This window comes from Cibotium barometz, chromosome 59, assembly GCF_041138505.1.
Source record: "Cibotium barometz isolate CiBa-2024 chromosome 59, ASM4113850v1, whole genome shotgun sequence".
NCBI classification, from domain to species: Eukaryota; Viridiplantae; Streptophyta; class Polypodiopsida; order Cyatheales; family Cibotiaceae; genus Cibotium; species Cibotium barometz.
Genome location: NC_141104.1, coordinates 27,223,747 through 27,246,121, shown reverse-complemented (window position 1 = coordinate 27,246,121; position 22,375 = coordinate 27,223,747). Strand labels below are relative to the sequence as shown.

The following is a 22,375-nucleotide window of genomic DNA, read 5'->3' as shown; positions in this document are numbered from 1 at the left end:
TCACGTCCTTAAGACAGATTGAACATAGTCAACATTACGTTGCCCTCCACTTGTGGCAAATAGCTTCCTCCTGAGGTGCCCTCTTAAGATAAATTTGTTATAACTTCAGCTCCAGTTGTAACACATTCACACACTGCAACCTTTTAAACTTGGTGTTTATGTTGCCATGCTGTTAAACATTCTCCATAGTGCTCTGCACAAACGAAGCCTACCACTTTAAACCTTTCTTTTGCTGTGGTGGTGTCATTGGCTGGCCGCTTTTGCTGTGGCAGTGTCACTGGCAACTCTCCAAGGCAAAACCATGTGTGAAGGACACTCGCATCTCGTGATTGACGGAAGGACTTTGCAATGTAGAAAGAAGCCGCCGTCTCGCGCAGAAACTCTTACGCAGTGGCATGTCAATATACTTATCATAATGATAATCATACTGCTAACTAGCACTATATTCAGTACAAAATATATAAGCACCATGTTGGTAGTTGGAACTAACTAGCTCTGCAGACAGCGCAATATACCTAGTAGCACACGGCTAGATTGTATTTACCTTATATCCCAATGCTAGTTCACATTGACCTTAAACTTCTAAATGCTAGCTGGCACTGTTCACAGTGCTACCTATGATTGTGTGCAAGTAGAAAGTATACATAGTCCCACTTGACAAAAATAAATTTGCAAATATTTACAATCAACTTAACAAAAACAAAAGTGGGATCTTGACTCCAAGAGAGTCCACACAAAGCTTCAAATCATCAACTCCATCATGACAAATAAATTTGCTAAATGCATAATGTATGAACACCCCCTTCAAACAACATTGCTTTGATCCATAAGCACTCCAAACTAATGGTGCAGTCTCTTAAACATACTGGCCATCTAAACACTAATGCATGAACATGAATTGGAAGCTCTGCACCCACGCAACACACAGCAATTGGCAGCATGCACATAAGTAAACAACATAGATCCAAACGTAACCCTATAATTAAGTTCATGATGCTGCCTTTCAATCATGAGAATTACAGGACATATCAAGATAAAGGCTACTTAAGATATCAAGTCGCTCCTGGACTAGACCTCTCAAGCTGTTCTAGACATCAAGAGAACTGAAACTTGAGGAAGTCTAAGAGGATGAAGATGCAAAGAACCACCAGGACCATGGTGCCAACCTGGGCTAACATTAGTACACCTTCAAAAGCGCTTTGTTACATGCTATTCAATTAGTGTGTGTATCTTCCTTGTCCTAAACTGGCAGTAATTGTAGCACAAAGTCCAATGCAGGCATGTATCCTGTTTGCATCATGTGTCCTTTGAGCCTCTTTAGCTTTGACAAGGGACTTCCTGTTACAGGATAGCTTAGATCACCCACCAGAAAGCGATGAACATGGTTGTCAACCTCAATAAAAGCCATGCCAGGTTTTTTTTGGGCACCTCCAGATTTTCTCTGCTCTTCTAGTTTGACTGCATCCTCCCACATGCCTGCATCGGCACATAAATTAGACATAAGCACATAACCCGCCGAATCTTTCCCATCCAAAGAAGCAACATGATCGAAACACCACTTTCCTAGTTCCACATTGCCATGTGTTTTGCAGTGACCAAGCAAAGATCTCCAACCTGCAGCTTGAAGTGAAAACGGTATAGTTTTCTGCAATTGCACTGCTTCATTCAAGCGCCCTGCACGCCCCAAAATGTCAAGCATACAGTCATAATGGTCACATGAGGGTCTAATGCCATGGGCTTCTTTCATTGCCTCCAAATGGCAATAGGCTTCATCCACTAGACCCACATGACTGCATGCAGACAGAAGACAGATGAAGGTCACAGCATCTGGTGTAAAGCCTTTGTCTTTTATACTCTTAAAAAGATTCAAGGCCCCTTTATAGTCACTATGTTGGGCATATCCTGCTATCACTGCATTCCATGTCACAATATTATGCCTTGGCATCGTTTCAAGAACTCTACAACCGTCGTCTAAACTATGCCATTTGCAATACATGTCAATCAGAGTACTGCCGACAAATATATCAGACTCAAAACTACCTTCAATAACAAGAGAATGTATCTGCTTTCCCTGATCCAAAGCTGCTAATTTTGTGCAGGCTTTCACAACACTCACAAAAGTAAACTTGTCAGGTTTCATACCCACATCTTGCATTTGATGAAAGAGCTGGAAAGCCAGATGAGCGTAGCCATGCCGGGCATACCCTGAAATCATTGCATTCCATGTGACTAGATCCCGTCTTGACAAGCTGTCAAACACACAACGGGCATCCTTGAGGCTCTCACACTTCACATACATGTCAATAAGGGTGCTTCCAACAACTAGATCTGACTTAAAGTTGCTTTCCAAGACTTGGACATGCACCACTTTGCCTCGCTCAAGAGCTCCCATGCTAGAACAAGCTTGCATGATACCAACAAATGTGGCCTGGCTTGGATGGAGGCCCTCCAGTTGCATCCTTTCGAAAAACATAAGCGCTGCCTCACCCTTCCCATGTTGGGCATATCCTCCAATCAGTGCATTCCATGTCACATAATTCGCTTTAAAGCCTTCTTTTTGCATCTGTTCGAAAAGGAGAACAGCCTCTTGGACATGCCCATTATGGATATAACCTCCAATCATAGCATTCCATGTCACCACATCTCGCCTAGTTACATTGATGAACACTTTATGAGCATCCTCAAGTCCCCCACATTTGGCATAGACATCTATCAAGGTGTTGATCACAATGATTTTGGATTCAAGCCCACTTTCAATAGCATGAGTATGGATCAGCTTGCCTTGCGGTAAAGCTGCAGTAGTTGCACATGCCTTCAAGGTAGCAACGAAGATGTACTCATTGGGTATCACATTTGAATGCTGCTGCATTTTTTTATAAAGGCCAACAGCCTGGTAAGCTTGTCCAAGCTGTGCATGGGCTGAAATGATTGCACTCCATGCAAAAGCACTTGGAGTAGCCAGTTTGCTAAATACTTGTTTGGCATCCCATAAACTTCCAAAGAAGGTAAACATGCGGATAAGATGGCTTGCCAAGAAAGAGTCATTTTCAAACCCATCTTTAGCAATAAAACCATGCACTTGCCTACCTGCTGCTAGGCTTTTGCACTGCTGGAGCAAATAATAGAAATTCTCTGTGGAAGCAGCAATTCCTTTATGGTGCATGAAACCCAATCCCTAAACTGCCACATCTAGCTGCCCTTCTCACACAATTTCCAAGATTCAGTGCCAAAAGCAGAAAGCTGTGAAGACTTTGCCAACAACCGCAAAAGGACAGATATCACTGTTTGCAAGTGAATCTTTAAAGCACAATAGAAGGGCATTCAACTACCTGGTTAATATAAAACAGGCTTGATCATTACTAAGAAAGCATGCTTGTAAACTCTTACCTTATGTGACCTACTCCCAAAGTTGGGAGACTAAACCAACTACATTTACCTGGCAGAAACCTAATAGGTGGAAATATTTTGAAAAGGTGTCTTTGCACTTGCTAGATCTGCACCACACAAACACAACACCAACACCCGGTCCCAATGGACTTTGCTTTACTGATATGAGAATGTGATATGAGATGGACATGAACCCCCCAACCAAACCACCGTTTGCAGAGTGTTTACTTTACTGATATGAGAATGTGAACGTATAAGGCTGAAAGGCTGACTTCTGTAAAAACACTTACATCACTTGTGCTTTCAAGGTTAGTGAGCCAGGAAGTGAGCGCACTTTCCTGATCTTGTTCCCAAATGTGCCAAATCCTCTATTAATTTACAAGGCTTTAGAGCTGATTTCTGGCTCCTCTGTTCTCAAGATGCTGAGGACTCAGAAGGCTGAATGGAGAGATGAGGAGAGTTGGGGCCATATTCATAGCCACATCGCCCTTTCTTTACTGCCAAGTCAGCCTGAGTAGATAGAATTATTTCTGTGATAAAAAGCCCCAGTTGTTTAGGTGCCCATGGTGCCTAGCCTGGGCTGAAATTGGGCTGCCCAGGGAGCTAAAATGGTCTCTAGGATGCTGTCCAGACCTGCACTTGACCTGCCCATGTCTTCTAGGCTAATTTCTTGTCTGCCAGTGATGTAAAACTCAATCTGGTCCTGGCATCCACATTCTCATAGGCTTACGCCTCCGGGCAAGGACATCTCTCATGGCATACATGCACCTACTCTACTCTATTGCATTCCTACCTGTCTATGCACTCAATGACCCTGTCCCTCTATGGAATAGGCCTCACAATGGTCTGCCTCTACCATACATATGGCCTCACTTGTTGGAGGAGAATGACTCAAACACAAGAGCTTTAGCCAAGGAAGTGCAGAGGAGATAGAGAAGAGTGAGAGTGAGAGAGAGAGAGAACTCACACAATGCTCAAGAATATCTTGATTGTCTTATTGAGGCTCAAGGGAGACCTCGTATTTATAGTGATACAAGGGTATGGGCGGGCGCCCAACTTATGGGGCGCCCGGCGGACCAAATACAAAGAATACCGTTACAAGGCCCAAATGGGGGCCAAATGTACAAGTAAATATATGGCCGCGAAGCTCTCGAAAAGAGCTACGCGATGATCAAGGTCCGGAGGCGAAACTGGGACTTTATACCCAACAACCTCCCACTTAAAGGGCCAGTGAAGCTCCCTCCTCTAAGCTATGTAACTCCCACCCGCTGTAGACACATATCAAGCTGTGCTTTTGGCAAACTTTTGGTGAGAGCATCTGCAGGGTTCTTATGAGTGCCAATCTTGACCAAACTGACCAAACCATCATCTAGCACCTGTCTGATGAAGTGGTACCGTACATCAATGTGTTTGGTACGAGCATGAAACATGGCATTCTTAGCCAGGTATATGGCACTCTGGCTATCACAACCAAGGACCGGAGCCCTCTCTGGCAATCCAAACTCTGTGACAAGGCGTGCTAACCAAATGGCCTCCTTAGAAGCCTCTGTGACGGAGATGTACTCGGCCTCAGTAGTAGAAAGTGCTACTATCCTCTGGAGTCTAGAGCACCAAGAAACAGCACCACCTGCAAGAGTATAGATGTACCCACTAGTAGACTTGCGGGTATCAGAATCACCTGCCATGTCTGAATCACAATAACCCTGCACCTCAAGTGGACCTTTACCATACATAAGGCATTTCTTCTGTGTCCCCTTCAAGTACCTCAAAATAGACTTTATAGCATCCCAATGTGCTTTGCCCGGGTTGGACATAAAACGACTGACTACTCCCACTGAATGAGCAATGTCTGGCCGTGTAGCAACCATAGCATACATAAGAGATCCACAAGCAGAAGCATAAGGGATCCCACGCATAGTACTAGCTGCATCATCGTCTTTTGGGCAATCATCCTTGGATAGTTTAACATAGGGCTGCAATGGAGCACCCAAAGGCTTAGAATCAGCCATGTTAAATCTATCAAGGACTTTCTGGATATACTTCTCTTGCGAGAGGAAAAGCAACTTCTGTGCTCTGTCCCGTCTAATCCGAAGACCCAAAATATGTTCAGCTGAACCCAAGTCCTTCATAGCAAAAGCTGACTTCAGCTGGTCCTTAAGAGCTTCCAAAACGCTCTTATTCTTCCCGGCAAGAAGCATGTCATCAACATACAGCACAAGTATCACTGGGCTGCCATCTGCATCAGTTTTAGTATACAAGCAATGATCTGCATGGCTACGATTAAACTTTTGGTTAAGCATGAAAGCATCAAACTTTTTGTACTACTGCCTCGGGGCTTGTTTCAGCCCATAGAGACTACGCTTCAGCTTACAAACCAGATTTTCTTTGCCAGGAATGACAAAGCCTTCAGGCTGCTTCATATACAGCTCTTCATCTAAATCACCATGTAAGAAAGCTGTCTTTACATCCATCTGATACAGTTCTAAATCCAAAACAGCAGTGAGAGCAAACAAAACACGAAGGGTGGTCATTTTGACCACAGGAGAGAAGACCTCCTGAAAATCAATCCCTTCCTTCTGAGCATAGCCCTTAGCAACAAGGCGGGCTTTATACTTAGGCTGGCCGTCAACTGTCTTGACTTTGTACACCCACTTGTTAGGAATAGCCTTCCTTCCTTTGGGCAACTCAACCAAATCCCAAGTGTCATTTGCATGTAGAGACTTAATCTCCTCCTGCATAGCATGCTCCCACTTGTTTCGGAGTTCACAAGACTTAGCCTCTTTGAAAGTAAGAGGCTCACCCTCATCTGTAAGCAAAACATGTTGTAAAGAGGGATCAAAACGCTGAGGTTCCCTCTGAAAACGAGTAGACCTCCGTACCCAATGATCATTGGCTGGTTGGGGGTCAATATCGGGAGGAATCATAATTTCAGCATCAAAAGGCTGCGGGTTTTCACGAACAGCCTGATTTTCAGCATATAGGGGTTGCTGCCCTACACCTCCAGGAGCATGAAGCGGCTGTCCAACCTCTTCTGGCTCAAATATCACGGACTCATTATCTTCAGCCCTTTGTGAAGCATCCTGGGGCTCATTTTCAGCATCAATGGGTGGCTGCCCTTGCTGAAATTTGACCTTTTTCTGATCACCATGAGAGGCACAAACATTACCGAGCAGCTTTGCCTCATAAAATACAACATCCCGGCTGCGAACCACTTTGTTGGTTGATGGCAACCACACACGGTAGCCCATCTCACCTTCATCACCGTAGCCAACGAAGGTGCCCTTCTCGGACTTAGCATCAAGCTTGTTCCGGTCTTCCTTGCGGATATGTACATATGCATCACAGCCAAAGATGCGTAAGTGGGCATATGAGGACGGTTTGCCAGACCAAACCTCCTCAGGGATTCCACCTTTCAAAGCTGTGTGTGGAGATCGATTGCAAACATGAACTGCAGTTTTCAAGGCTTCTCCCCAAAAATCCTGAGAGAGATTAGCTGTGGACAGCATGCATCGAACTCCTTCACACAGTGTACGATTATACCTTTCAGCCACACCATTTGAAGAGGGGCTATAGGGGGGTGTAAGTTCCCTCTTAATGCCATTATCATCACAAAATTTCTGAAATTTAGTACTAACAAACTCACCCCCATTGTCAGTGCGTAAGCATTTAATCTTCACTCCAGTTTGAGTATGAACAAATGCATAAAACTTTTGAAATGCAGCAAAAGCATCATCCTTAGATTTCAACAAAGTGATCCATACTTTTCGTGAGTGATCATCCACAAAAGACACAAAGTACTTTGAACCACCTTTAGATTTAATGGGCATGCTGCATATGTCAGAGTGGACCAAGTCCAACTTTTCAGCCTTGCGAGAGGCACGAGAGGAGTAAGAACTCCTATTCTGTTTCCCATACAAGCAATCATTACAAAAATCAAGCTTGCTTCCTTTTGCATCAAACTTGTTCAAGGAGGACAAAATGGAGAGACCCTTATGGCTCATGTGGCCAAGTCTCTTATGCCAAAGCTCCATGTGGGAGCGTACCTCTGCAAAAGCAATAAACTTACCAGACAAAGCCTGACCATGAAGGCTATATAATGTTCCTTTCTTGCATCCTTTTGAAATCAGCCTTGTGCCTTTGGTCAATTTCCATGTGCCATTTCCAAATATGGCCGTGTATCCCAAGGCATCAAGCTGGCCCACAGACAGGAGACTGGTTTTCAAACCAGGCACATACCTCACATTTGGCAGCACAAACTCACTACCATCCTGCAAAGTCAAATTCACGGTGCCCATACCTTCAATATTGCAAGCATGATCATTCCCCAAGAACACCTTTCCTCGGGAGCCTGCAGTGAAAGTTGCAAAACACTCCTTGATAGGAGTTACATGAAAAGAGGCACCCGTGTCAATAATCCAAGTCTGTGAAAGCACATCAGATTCATACATCAAGGCATGAATAACATCTGGTTCTGTGACATGCAAGTTATGAACATCAAGAGCATTAGCAGAAAAAACACATAGCACATCATCTGAGTCAGACAGTTCCTCTATGACAACACCAGAGGCCACATTGGCCTTTCTCTTGTCCTTTTCGAACTCTTCTGCTTTGCTGGAATTACTCTCTTTTTCCTTCTTTTTGTCATTTGAATGACTGGATTTCTTCTTCCGGTCTTGCTCCATCTTGTAAAACTTGCAATCTGGCTTCTTGTGGCCTTTACGACCACACTGGTAGCATGTAACATCAGATTGCTGGCCCTTGCTCTTGCTTCTACCCTTTGAATTGGTAGTAGTATTTCCCCGCTTGGTCGTCCTCCCTCGTGAGACATTTGCAGAACCGCTAGTCTCTGAGGTCTTCCTCCGGATATCTTCATTGAGAATAGCACCCCTGACTCCATCAAAAGTTAGGTTGGGATTTGTCCCAAGTGACACCACAAGTGTCTCCCAAGAGTCAGGCAAAGTAGTGAGCAAAAAGATAGCTTTTAACTTATCATCAAAAGCAGGCAATCCAGAATCCTGCATCTGATTAAGCACTCCTGTGAAAGTAGTAATATGCTCTACTGCATTCTTAGAATCATCAAGTTGCATATTCATGAGTTTCCTGATGAGATGTACCTGGTTCACTGGCGTGGTGATCTCATAGGTGCTTCTCAGCTTCTCCCAGACGGCATAGGCTGTTGTCAGCCCTTTGAGGTCTACAAGAACCTCATCAGCAACAGCCATCTGGAGATAGGCAACGGCCTTTCTGTTCAGGATTCCCCATTCATCATCTGTCATAGCAGCGGGTTTGAACTGCTCAAGTGCAGTATCACATTCCCGCAGATAGAGGATATTCTGAATCCTCACCTTCCAAAGATCAAACCCAGTGCCTGCAAACTTCTTAATCTCTAGTAGACCCTTAAGATCACTTGTAGACGCCATGACTTATCAAACTGACACTTCAGAAAGTAAGCAATAGCAAGATGTTATGTACCAGATATGGGTTGAATGTAGGATGCTCGTAGATTGATGAAACAACTTCAAGTGAAGGAGACGGCGGAAGAGTATCACCGAATGTCGATGTAAACCCGAGGGGCAGTATGTTGCTGTCTTTTGGGGGTTGCTCGTAGATCCTGGCTGCTGGAGGCAACGTCGGCTGCTGCTAGTGGCCGTGGGGCTGCTGGCTGCAGCCCGGACTGCTTGCTGGTGGCCTTGGGGCTGCTGGCTGCAGCGTTGGCTGCTGCTGGTGGTCGTGGGGCTGCTGGCTGCAGCCCTAGCTGCTGCTGGTGGTCGTGGGGCTGCTGGCAGCAGCGTTGGCTGCTGCTGATGGCAGCCGTACAGAAGGCAGAGAACAAGGCAGCAAACGCTGCTGATTGCAGCAGCGCAGCAGCAGAAACGCAGCAAAGGGGGCAGCAAGGGAGAGGAAAATGCAGCAGAAGGGCAGCAGGGGTGGAGCAGAAAACGCAGGAGAGGGGAAGAGCAAGAAAAAACCACAAAAGAGGCTCCTGCGTTAAAAAGAAAAGAGCAGCACTCTAAAAAAAACGCACCAGATTGATGATAGAAGGGAGGTGTTTGACGCGAAAAACGCAGACGATCCCGTAGTCAATTGGTGGAAGACACCTCTAACTCCATAGCTTCTGCATACAGCTTCCCTCCATAGCTCTGATACCAGTTGTTGGAGGAGAATGACTCAAACACAAGAGCTTTAGCCAAGGAAGTGCAGAGGAGATAGAGAAGAGTGAGAGTGAGAGAGAGAGAGAACTCACACAATGCTCAAGAATATCTTGATTGTCTTATTGAGGCTCAAGGGAGACCTCGTATTTATAGTGATACAAGGGTATGGGCGGGCGCCCAACTTATGGGGCGCCCGGCGGACCAAATACAAAGAATACCGTTACAAGGCCCAAATGGGGGCCAAATGTACAAGTAAATATATGGCCGCGAAGCTCTCGAAAAGAGCTACGCGATGATCAAGGTCCGGAGGCGAAACTGGGACTTTATACCCAACATCACTAGTCATGGCACAAACATCCAAGGCATCATGTTTGGGATAAAAAAGGTCCCAAGATGGTTCCGGCAAAATGACGGTTCAAATATGGCTTTCATGGATGAGGAACCCTTCCACACATACACTTGATGATTGGAGAGGACTAACCCAGCAGTCTACTGAGACTATTTAAAGAGCTCGGCGCTAGCCCGTCCATCACTCAGTTTTCTACCTTCACCAGTGAATGGCATCTTGGCTTCCTTCTAACATACAGCCTCCATATCAACAGTTCCACAATCAAAGCAGCACACAGGTGTGGAGCTTACAACCATCTGTTGTATCATATTCATCAGAATTCAGTATTACTGTCCATCTTTATTATTGTGTGATTTGTAATTTAAGACTTGTATTTCAAAGTACAAGTCACATCTCTTGCAGAAGTGTTTAAACTTAACATACTAATCAAGATCTGAAAGAGAATAGACAGCATATAAGCGTACATTCACACTCCTAGACCCCCCCCCCCCCAAAAAAAAAAAAAAGCCCGCAGGCGGCGTATTTGTATTGCTAAAAGGGATCAGCCAATAGAATTAGGAAAGCATAGTTAGGGTTTGGAAAAAGTTACTTAGTTTTCAGCTCTTTATCATGTTCATGGCTGAGTAGACGGAAGAGTTGGCTGATATGTGTAACCAGCTAGCTGCCCTCAAAGCCATGCCTGTGTGCTAGGGTTTAGTGAGAGAAACAGCAACAGAATAAATACACACAGCACACATAAGAGTCCTAAACTATTGTATGTATCATGTACAAAAAAGAAGTTTTAGAACTGGAATTTACAGCCCATGCTCTACTGAAAACCTCCTTGGCGCCAAAGAAACACTTTGTAGGCCCTAATCACTGGAGATATACAAATGGTTTTGATGATTTTCCAAGGCACGTATATATACGCACCACTAATGCCAGTCGGCCTGTTTTATTATTGTCGGCTAGGTCAGAGGACTGCCCACGACCAGTGTCTACTGGCCAACTGCCACACATTACCACATGGAAACTGGGCCTATCAAATGGCTGCCCACCAGTCATGCACACCTCATCTGAAGCCCTGGCTGCTGTCCACGTGTACCTATGGATGAGGTGTGTCACATTCTCCCCCACTTGCATTGCAGTTATCCTCAGTTGCATGGTGTCTATATAAAGTGCCAAGGAAAAGATCCAAGCAAAGCTCATCCAAGATACCCACAATCCCGAACACTGTGAGACCACTTTGTGGCTAGTGTGAAGGCACACATTCTGTCCTCACTGCATAAGCACAAAGACCTACAAAGAGACCTGTGGATGACCAACTTTTGCCTAATTACGTTGTTACTATGAGTAGTTGCCTACACAAGAAAGGAATCCCAGTGTTATTGACAAAATAAGATGATACCAATGTAACATTGCCACTTATGTGTAAAGGTTGGGAAGCCATAACTATCATCCATGAAGGTGCTGGTGTTGTCACAGCATTATTGGGAGAAATAGGATAATTTGCCTTTGGAATGCCCTGATTTGATTAAATCTTGCAATTCCCATTTGTCCAACCGTCCACGAAGAAACACCAGTAACCTATGGGAAGAACAATCCAATGAAGGGCTTGGCAAACTCCGCTATCCACACTCCAGGCACTAATGCATCAACTCAAATGGATCAAAATACTTCCTTGTTTCACCAACTCTAATGCACCCTAAAGAAAGAAAGAAGAACTAAGAACAATATTCCACAAAAGAGCTGCACCGAATCTGTATGTGGCCACTAGTACTGCTCAGCACCTACATTTCTAGACCACCGTCTCCTTAAGGAACATACTCCAAGTAATACCTCCGTTGGTACACCAAAGCAAAAACTCTAGCTATTGCTGGTACAACCTCCAAAAAAAATGTGCACTGTGAGGACACCCCCATTGGTATTTTCACCATGTGGTCCACCCTTATGATTTGGACAGTGTCCGGTTAGCCTGGACTTAATTCACAAAGGATGAGAACGGGGATTTTCCACAAAAGAAGGGGTTAAGCTCAAGGATTAAAAAAGCATTGAAGCCTGGGCACTTGACAGGAGCTTTTATGGGCTTTGGATATCACAAAAAGCTTTATGGGCACCCTACACGGACATGTGGGCCAGTTTCCGGGCCCACAAGGTCAGTAAAAGCTAGGCGCCCACCTTTGAGGGATATTTTTAACAGTAGGGACAATAAAGATGGCCAAGTTCTATAATTTATAGAGGCACCAGTTTTTTTTTTTTTTCCGGGAAAAAGATCCTTCTATTAGTTAATGAGAAAACGCCATAAGGCTACAAAGCTCACCTCGCAAGGAGGGATAAAACACAGTGAACTCCTGAGCTCCACCCCCGTGGCTGGCCGCTCTCTGGGGGGGGCTACCTAGTAGTACATATGGGAGGTGAGAAAAGCCAGACTGGAGGCCTGTAGTGCCAAGTGACATCCTCGCCCCTCGCGGTGAGGAAAGGGCCAAGGTGCCAAGTGCGGAGGAAAGCCTTGCGGCGCCCTCTCATGCGATCCGAGTCGCCCTGGAGTTTCCCCCAGTGTCCTCTCAAGGTGTGAATGATGTCCACCCAGAGGGCCTGTATGACCTCCGCCGGTGGAGTCGCCTGGCGGTCAATGGCCTCCCTGCATCGGGCTCTCCATATGTGCCAAGCCGTCATGCTGCTGATCAACTCCCATCTGTGCCCGACCCCCTCCTGAGGGGCTGCCGAAGAGAAGTCTGGCGTCGGAACCACCGCCATCGCCCTGTCAGAGACCTGGATGGTCGCGCTGCCAGGGACGTCCTCATATCCAAGGGCCGGGCCGCTGTCCGTGGCCCACGCCACCGCACCCCACGTCACCAGCATCTCACCTGGTGAGCCTGCAAAAACCATCCTGAGAGCGCGCTGCCAGACCTGCTGTGCCTGTGGGCAATCCCATAAGCAGTGCCGCTGCGACTCCTGTGCATGGCCGCACCGAGGGTAGGACGCTGGGTGTCTGCCAAAAGCTAGCCAAGCCCCCACAGCCAGTCCTCTATGCGCTGTGAGCCAGAGAAAAAGCGTCACCTTCCGGGGCCGGAAGCTGGCCCAAAGGCGCTGCCAGAAGTCCCTAAGAAAGGCAGGGGAGAGCCCTGTCGCCGCCAATGCTCGGCCGCCGCCGGGGTGCTCGCTATCCTGTGCCTCTGAATCCGCCGCCCCAGCCTCGCTGTGTACTGAAAAAAGGGGATGCCTGGGCTGGTAGGGGCCAAGTAGGGATCTCGCCAAAACCACTCACCTGGATCCCACTGAAGGCGAATAAGAGGCCTGCTGTCCCAAGCCCATAATCTCCAAGAACGGTCCTCCCCTATCGAGGCCGGTGAGGGGTCTACATGCCACTGTCTCTGATGAAAGCCGACCACCCGCACCCTCTGAAGAATACAACCCTGGAGCCCATCCAAATCTAGTCGTGTCCTCTGAAGCTGGCCACCCTCTCCCACCTCGAAAGTGAGTGGGGCGACTCTCTCCGCTGTGCCGCAGACCGCTAGAAGGATCTCATGCCGAGTAAAGACACCCATCCACTGTGGAGGTGGAGGGTCCTGTACTGGGGTCCGCCACTCCCGAGGGATGGCCGCCTCAATGTCCTGTCTCATCAACTCTCTGCCCCTCATCCCACTGAGTCTCCTCTCCTGAGCCTCTAGAGGCAGCTGCTGAAAACATATCCAGTCGTCTAGGGACTGGGCTGGGCCGGAGCTCAACGGGCCCCACGACACGTGAGACCGCGATCCAACCATATGGCCACTGGGAAGTCGAATCAAGGGGTTCCAGATCAATGGCTGCCTCAGGCGCTCCTCATCGGTGCCCGGAGGAGTCTGGAAGAGTGACGGCCTCAGATGCGACCAGGCCCTCAGAAGGCTAGCTGCAAAACGCTCCTCGAAGCCAAGGCCCACTCCTCTGGATCGCTGCTCTGTAAAGATCCACCTAATGCTGGGGGTCCAGGGGCCGCTAAGAGAAGGGGTGCGGCTGAGCATCCTGGAAACAAGAAACTCCTTCCACGGCTCAGCGCCTGGCAGGAGGCCACGAACTACCAACTTGCCAAGCAATGCTCGGCTTTGGCAAATAGGATCAACAATGCCCAGGCCGCCTCTCTCCCTCGGCTGAGTGATCACCGCCCAAGCCACCTTGGCCCTGGCGGGCCGCCCGTCGCCACCGGACCAAAGAAAGTTCCTGATGAGCCGCTGCACCTGGCCAATGCATGCCCGAGAGAAGGCCCAGCAAGAAGTGATGTACCACATAGTAGCAAGCAGAACCTGGTTGGCCACAACTACTCGGCCAGCCAGAGATAAACGAGCAGTACTCCAATACAGAAGCTTCTTCCGAATGCTCAGAAGAAGGGGGGCTATCTGCTGCTCCGGAGATATGTCAATGCCCACATAACATCCCAAATAACGCACTGTAGTGCCGGGGGGCAGCCACTGAAAACCGTCAACTGGCCTCCAAGTCGGGGGGGGGCATAGAGCTGACCCACAGCCCACACGACTTGTGCCAGTTGATCAAAGCGCCCGAAGCTCTGCAAAACCTGTCCATGGCTAAGGCGAAGCGGCGGAGGTTCTCCTCACCTCCCTGAAGATAGACAGCAGTGTCATCCGCAAACTCCGAGTCTAGGAGCTCCTCCGAGGTACGGATGGGAAGCTGGAGGCCCCGCAAACCTGTATCCTGTGCCGTCAAAAAAGTGCTCATGGCCTCCGCCACAAAAAGAAAAAGAAAGGGCGCTAAGGGACACCCCTGCCGCACCGAGCGCGAGAGCTGGAACCTCTCTCCGCGCACGCCCTGTATCAGCACCTGGCTATGAGCCGATGAGTAGAGTGCAGAGACCCCACGGATCCACTGAGGGGGGAAGCCCATCCTCTCCATAGTGCCTTCCAAGAAGGCCCAGTCCACCCGATCATATGCCTTCTCGAAGTCGAGAAGGAGCACTGCACTGCCAGATCCTCCTGTCGAAATCTAGCCAGAGCCGTAGCCTCCCAGAAGGAGAAAATGTTATCCAGAATGCTCCTATCCTGGATGAAGCCAGTCTGCGTGGAGTGGATGATGTCCGGAAGGTGAGGCTGAAGCCGCCTGCTGATCGCCTTAGCTAGGACCCTGTAGGCCGTGCCTAGCAAGGTGATCGGTCTCCACTGTCTAATCTCCAGTCTGTCTCCTCCCTCTTTGGGGATCAAGTGGATCAACCCCTCAGCCATGCTGTCCGGCATGACTCCTGACTCCATAATCTCCTGGAATGCCAATCTGAAGCCCCTGTGTAAGAGGCCCCAGTACCTCTGGAAGAAAGCCACCGAAAGACCGTCCTCTCCTGGGCATTTGCCCCGAGGTAATGCCTGAAGAGCCTCCTCCAGTTCCGTATCCGAGAAGGGGGAGAGAAGGGAGTGCTGTAAATGGGCCGGCACAACCGGTCTCGTGAAGCTCCAGACTGCCTCCCGAGCCTCTCTCACCCTGTCATCTGCTGGCTCAGCAGAGAGAAGGTCCCTGTAAAAATCTGTGGCTATAGCCCGAACCCTAGGGGGATCCACCACAACCTGGCCATCAGCCTGCCGGAGACGCCTGAGACCCTCTCGTCTGAAGCGAGGCCCTGTCGCCTCAAAGAAATCTCGAGTCACTCTGTCCCCAGCCTGTGTCCAAAAGGAAGCCCGAGCATGGAATCGGAACTCCACCCTCCTCTCCTCGATGGATCTGATCTCCGTGCGAGCTGACTCCATCTGCTCTGAGATCCAAGGGCTCGTAGGATCCCTCTCCTGGAGTCTCTGGAGGGACGCTAGACTCCTCCGTAGGCTCCTCTCCTGCTCTCTGAAGGCCTCCAGCCGGTCCAAGGCAGCCTGTCTGAGCATCTGGCTGATCTCCTGCAAGCCACTGGCAAGATCGCTGGCTGCCGATCCTCTCCTGAACTGCAGCTCCTGCCAGACCTGCTCAACTCTGATCGCAATCTCGAGCTCCTCTATGAGACAATCTGGAATCCGGACGCTCTGGCCCTGCTCTCCTCTCGTGGGGTCCTCGATCTGGAGAAGCACTGGATAGTGGTCTGAAAACGAGGAGCCTGCAAGTATGCCCACTGTGCCACCTCTATCACAGGCCCACTCATCAATGTAAAACCTGTCGATGCGGGATAGGTTAACCCCTGTGGCCCGTCTATCCGAGCGCGAGAAAGATAGGCTCCCCTGCAACCTGCCAAACTCCGGGAGAGTCCACGGATCCTGGCCTCTCACCTGAAGCACTAGTTCCTCCCAGGCAGCTAGCTCCGGCCCATGAATGGTCTCCTGGCTGCCCCCCATCCTGTCCTCTGCATCCTCCAGCATGTTGCAATCCCCTCCGAGGCACCAGTGGTCTGCCAAGGGGAGGGACTGCCTAATGGTGCTCCAGAACTCGGCTCTCCCGGTCGCCCCATTAGGGGCGTAGAAGTTGAGGAAGCCAATGCGGTCTTCCCCAACCCGAAGGATGATCCACTGCGCACGACCCTGGACCAGAATGCCAGAGTCCACAACTTCAGATAGAAGCTGCTTGCTGACTGAGATGCATACTCCACCCTGGTTCCCCTGGGAGCCATATGCCGGTGACCAAAAAGTGTGACTCCTGCCTGGCAAGATCTTCCCGCAGGTGCGGGTACGCCCGGCAGAAAGGTGGTGCTCCTGGATGAAAAGGATATCGATGGGTCCTCCAACGAGAGCCCTCTGGATCTCCTGGCGAAGTCTGCCCCTGCCAATGTAGCAGCGATGTCCACCGAGACCCTGGATGTTCCATGAGAGGATCCTCATGGATGAGCTATGGCAAGTGAAGCAGCCTCCACTGGCTCACCCCTCTCAGCCGGCCCGGATGATCTGCCCTCCACTCTGTGAGTCTTGGGCGCCGGCTTGGAGGGAGAATAATCACTGTCTGTCCGGGTGCGGAGTCTCTCCAAAAAGAGGGTGACCTGCCTCTGTGTCCAGCCCCACTCCGCCTTCGCCCTGTCCAGGGCATAGGCGTGAGACCAATCCTCTGCATATATGTATCTAAAGGTAGGCTGCACCCTCGGGGCGGCATGGAGGAGAATCAGAAGCACCGCCTCAACTGAGGTGTGGACCGGATCCGCCCGCCAGTCTCCTATACCAAACAGGCTCATGCGGGCTGAGTGTAATCGGGTCTGCAATAGGTCCGTGAGCCCCAAGTCACTGAAGTGGTGAGAAAACTCCAGTATCTGATCACGCAAAACTTCCTCTACAGAGTTGCAATCCCATGCTGTGTCTGGGGCAACACTGAGAGGAAAGGAGAAAGCCACCATGCTGCTCACCACAGAGGGAGAACGAGAGGGATGGCACACAACGCAAACTCGCAAGGGCGCGACCAGTGTCTCGAACGGGCCAGCATCCAGCTGGAGGCACCTGAAAAAACCGTAATCCACTGGTAGTCCCATCACTCGCGGGGGCCCCCCAGGGGAGGCTGGAGAGAACTCTGTGGCGGGCGAGGCGAGGATCGCCATCTCCACCGGCCCGGAGTGGCGGTGGAACAGCCGCTGGACTGAGCTCTGGCCTACCCAGCTGCGCTGCCCCGGGGCAGTGGGTGGTCTGGCGAAGTATCCTGGAGAGGCCGAGGGAGGAATGGGGGCTCGTGGCGAGGAGGGGGGAGAGCGAGGAGAGGATGGAGAGGCATCTGCCAGAGGATAGGTGTCAGGGGGGGCCGCCGGGGGAGGCGGGAGGGGGGGGGCTGGGGGGGGAGAAGGGAGGGTGGAAGGAGTGCTCTCCGGGTGAGGGGAAGGGGAGCCGGGGGTCGAAGAGTGCGGCCCAGGATCCTCAGGAATCTGCTCCAAGGAGGGGGGGGGGGCCCCGCGGGGGGAGGCGGGAGCGGGGTCTCCACGTGGGAGGCTCCACCAGCGGCCTCAACGGGCACCGAGTCTGAATCCTCGTCCATCGGGGTGGGACCTGCTGGCCGCCTATCCCTGACAGGAGCATAAGTGCGGATAGGTGCCTGTACGCCAGCCGGAGTCGCCTGTCCGCCAGCCTGTGCTGCCTGCTGGCGTCTGCGACGACGGTCCCTGCGGGCCGGGCGTTTCCGCCGGCGAACCTCCTGCCATCCGCCAGCCTCCTGGGACTGCGCGGCATCCTCCGCCGGGGCCTGCTCGTCAGATGATGGCGCCTGCTGCGACGAGCCAGGGATGTCCGGTCTCTGAAGTGGATGGCCACCCCTCGGGTCTCCTGCTGGGGGTCCGGAGGCGGCATAACGTGAAGGATGAGCCCCCTTGCGGGGACAGGCGCGTGCGAGATGGCCCATCTCCCGACATATGTAACACTGGCCGGGGAGGCCCGAATACTCCACGCGCTGTATCATATGTCCTCCAGAAAGACAAGGGAGAAGGATCGTCTTCGGGAGGGACTCCGGTGACGGAACCACAACCCGAATGGCCGGGAGTCCTGCTGCCCGAGCAATCACTGAAGCCGCTGTCTGAGGCGTCTCCACCACCTGCCCGAACGCCTTGCCAATGGATGACAAGAGGGGCAAGTACTCCCTACGGAGTCCAGGAAAACAGATAGTGACGGGGAAACCTGTCGCGCCTGCTAGCGGGTCAGAAGCGGGGTCGAAACCATGAGTCCATCGCGCCAGGAACGCCCGGGAAGAGCGGAGGGCAATGGGGCTCCGAGCCAGCACCATCTGAGCTGCCTGTGGGGACTCGAAATCCACCTGATAGTAGCCTCGTCCCAAAAAATCCACGCTGACGATCTTGGCGGGCACGCCAACAAGGCTGCCTTGCAGAAGGTCGCGAAGCTCTCTCCGCATCGGACGGCTACCCACTATCTTGCAGACCAAGGAGGAGGCCTCAAGAGCGGAAACTGTGGAAACAAACAACTGAAGATCTTCAGCTGTGAACTCCAGACGGAGACCGGAATCGGCAGGGTTAGTCGGAGCGGCTTCCATGGAGTCCTCCAGAGGGAAAAAGCCAGAAACCGGGGTCACCAACGGGAGGGACACAGCCCTGCGAGGAAAAAAGAGAAGCGGAGGGCTACAGGATAGCGGGGGCGGGGCGGGGGGGGGGGGGAGCTGAGGCGGGGAGGAGTTAGCGGTGGGCGGAGGGGCGGGACGGAAGGGAGGAGAGAGAAGGCGGAGGGGGGAGAGGTGGCGGGGGAGAGAAGAGAGGGGGAGGCGAAGGAGGTTAGAGAGGCGGAGGAAAAAGGATGGGGGAAGGAAGTAAACGGCGGGGGGAGAGGCGGGGAATGCAGCGAGGAAGGAGGCGAAGGAAGAGAAGGCGGGGGGGAAGAAAGCGGAGAAGAGGAGGGAGGCGGGGGAGTGGAGGCGGGGGGGTGTAGGCGGGGGAGAACGCGAGGCAGAAGGCGGTGGGGAGGTGGCGTAGAGGGGCGAGATGAAAAGGCGGGGGAGAGGGCGGAGGAGACCGCGGAGGGCTGGCGGGGGGGGAGAGGGGGCGCGATGGCGAGAAGCAGCGGGGGGGGGAGGAGCGGAGCTCGCAGGCGAGTCAAATCCTATAGAGGCACCAGTTAAAGAAAGCTAAAAAGGGAATATTTTAAGCAACCAAAGCCACTTTTCGAGAAAAGAAAAAGCATGGACCATATTTATAGATCTGGCCAACTCCATCTAAGAAGGGCATGGGCTGAATCGTTAAAAGCATGAAGGGGGCAGCTCTCTTGGGGAGATGCACAGAGGTGCACAGGCCGGCAGCATCCAGTACTCACTTCTCCCACTTTTGAGCAGGCCGTCAGCAGTGTGCTAGCCATACAGAGACAAAATGGCTCTCTCTCTCTGCCTTTCTCGACTGGTTGCTGCAGAAGCTGGCCATACAACAGCACCCTCGCAAGGGAATGGCCGTACAGCAGCTATTTTCTATCTTGCTTGCCGAGCTGTTGCAGGGGACTGGCTGTACAGCAGCACCCTCGCAAGGAGAAGACCGTACAGCAGCTATCTCTCTCTCTCTTCTCCTGCCTTTGTACTGGGCGATTACAGTATTGAGCTTTGCTTTTGTTGGCCGCCCTCGAACTGGTCGTGCAGGCTGGCCGACAGCAGTGTGTTGCTTTCCCTCTTCTGGCCACCTATGAACAGACCGTACATCGGCTGTTTTCACTCTTTTGGTCAGGTTGTTTGCTTCGGTGGTCCGAACAGGCAGACTACAGAGTTTTTTGCCCTCGCAACAGGCTGTAGACAGTGGGCTGTTTTAAGGCAGATTTGGGATGTGCTTGAACTGTTTTGTGGGACTGATTTGGTTTGGGCGTGTGCTTTTCAAGCTCTTCTTCTCTATTGTGCTGATATACCAGTGGTGGTTTGCTGTTTTTCTGTTCTGGACAGCCCCTTAGCAACCCCTATAGTACTCTTTCTCCATCATGTGCATATGCAGAGCTTCTGTGATTCATATCATGTTTATGGGCTGAAAACAGAATTTCAAAAATGGACAGCTTGTTTCTTCGGAGATTAGTGTTTTATGTTTGCTCTTCGGTGCCAGAGGTGTTTTCATGGTGACCTCAGCATAGACAGTACCTCTGGGAGAGATTTTGGAGAGTTTCATTGCAAAAAGTGCTTGCTTTTTAAGAAATCTCAAAGATTTTGGCCTTGAGTTACAAGTGCAGAATTTTGTGAGTTTGTGGGACAGTGTTCTCGCAAGTTCAATTTCTCTATTTGATTGGAAATCATATGTACTTGGAAAACTCATGTGCTGAGCACCCGCATCCTTTGTATGAAAGGTTACTCCTCAAGAATAGAGAATTCCGTCAAAGGGGGGCCGGCCGTTTCGGTCCCAGTGTGGTCTCTGTGTATGTGATATTATTTTTCAGCATGTGTGATGATGTTTAATGGATGCGGCTAGTGTTTAATTGCTTAAGTACAAATTGATGGTCAAGCAAAAGTGTGTTCAAGGCCTTACAATTTTGGTGACAGGTATATCCTCCAAAGTTGAAAGCAAATCTCGTAACCTATCCTCCTGTGGTGCCTCCATGACATCCGACACCACCCAATGCAAACGGCACATGAGAAGAGTCCTCTTGTACTAGCCAAGAAACCAAAGCAACGGCCACTGAAAGATTCTCCACCTAGTGCAAACGGCAACAACTGTGAAGACTCTCCCTTAGAGACTTGGTCAGAAACTTTCTCTATTCAAGCCTCTAGCCCGATGGCAGATGCAATGAAGCACTATGGGTGTGTGCTCAACCGGACAAATGAAAAAAGCTGAGACGCACACACAAGCATCTCCTTCACACTCATTATGCGGTTCTAAAGAAGCCTCCTCCTCGGACTGCTCCTCCAATTGTAGAATATCCTCCTGTCCAAGATCTAGGAAAAGTCCCTCCCCTAGAGAACACTCCCAATGTAAACTCCAATCACCTTTGAAACTCCACATATGGACCATGGACCACCATTCTTGGCTTCCAAAAGGCCCACATGTGCCTGCCAATGAAGGAATCAAAAAGAAACCCACACCTTCCTAGAACAGCTCCATCAACACTATAACCACAAGTACCTCTGGGCACTAGTATGCTCAAACCAACATTTCCTTGTTTCTTGGGCGCCAATGCTTGGTCCTCCCTATGGACACCTCCCTAAAGAACATACTCCAAATAATATACACCCTCCAAATAATATACACCCTACGATAGACTAAAGAAAACAACGATCTAACACGACCTCTAGTGGTGAAAACACATCGACTGACATGTCCTCGTGTGGTGCCATCTACACAGAAATCACCTCTAGTGTTGAAGAAAGTGAAGACTCTTCAACCAACCCTTTTGATGGCTCTGAAGAATCCACTTAGAGAGCCTCCTTCTTAACCTCTATTTCATGACAGAAATTCGGCAATAGAGCCTTGAACTTCTTGAACTCCTCAGCAAATGAAAAGGTCAACATCACTCGCCCACTAGAAAGGGCCTTCCCTATAGTGGTCAAAACCGTTTCTCGTATGTGATCGTACATGCCTTTTTACTCTTGATGACAACTATCTCAAGAGCTTCGATGCTTGCTCTCATGACGCTCTTCCCTACCTGTAGCCATGTCAATGATGCCTCTTTAGACTTTCCTGCTTCCCTTCCTCATTGTGAGAAGTCTTCCTCTGCAATCTCTTTGTGATGCCTTTGAGGATGCCCCTCCCTCTGCCAGTTCTGCATTTGGTTTGCTGCAGTGTGCAGGTTTGTTGTTTTGGAGGATGGTTTTTTGGACCTAGTGGGATGCTTTGGATCTGTGATTGCTAACCGTGCTTGGGACACAGTGGTACTTCCAGAGTTTTTTGGATTTGGATCAGAATTAGGTTGGGTGCACAGCATTTGGCTACTCTTGGTACAGAGTTGGAGCAGATTGACTCTATTTCTTTTGAGGGTTCCACTGAGGAGCAGTTTGTTTCTCCCAGGATTGATTATCTACAGGATCTGATCTTGGTTGGTTATGAGGTTTTTCATACCTTCTCCAGGCTGGATACATGACATTCAACTTCGGGGAGTGTTCTTACACTTGGGTTTGGAACCATTATTTGAAGCAGCATGTCACAGCCTACATGGTTGTTTTCTTCCAGAGGAGCGGTGTACCTAGC

The 22,375-nt window shown here is 50.2% G+C and overlaps 1 pseudogene across 9 annotated transcripts in view; it reads right to left on the bottom strand.

Annotated features, from left to right (window-relative positions):
• Positions 1–961: 961 nt before the first annotated feature.
• The window catches only part of LOC147605658 (pentatricopeptide repeat-containing protein At5g16860 pseudogene), a 48,098-nt pseudogene continuing 26,684 nt past the window's right edge, over positions 962–22,375 (bottom strand). For all 9 annotated transcript variants that reach the window (XR_015265121.1, XR_015265119.1, XR_015265118.1 and 6 more), the window contains one exon: positions 962–3,329. The product of XR_015265121.1 is annotated as a pentatricopeptide repeat-containing protein At5g16860 pseudogene, transcript variant X6 (transcript). The remainder of the gene's footprint in view (positions 3,330–22,375) is intronic.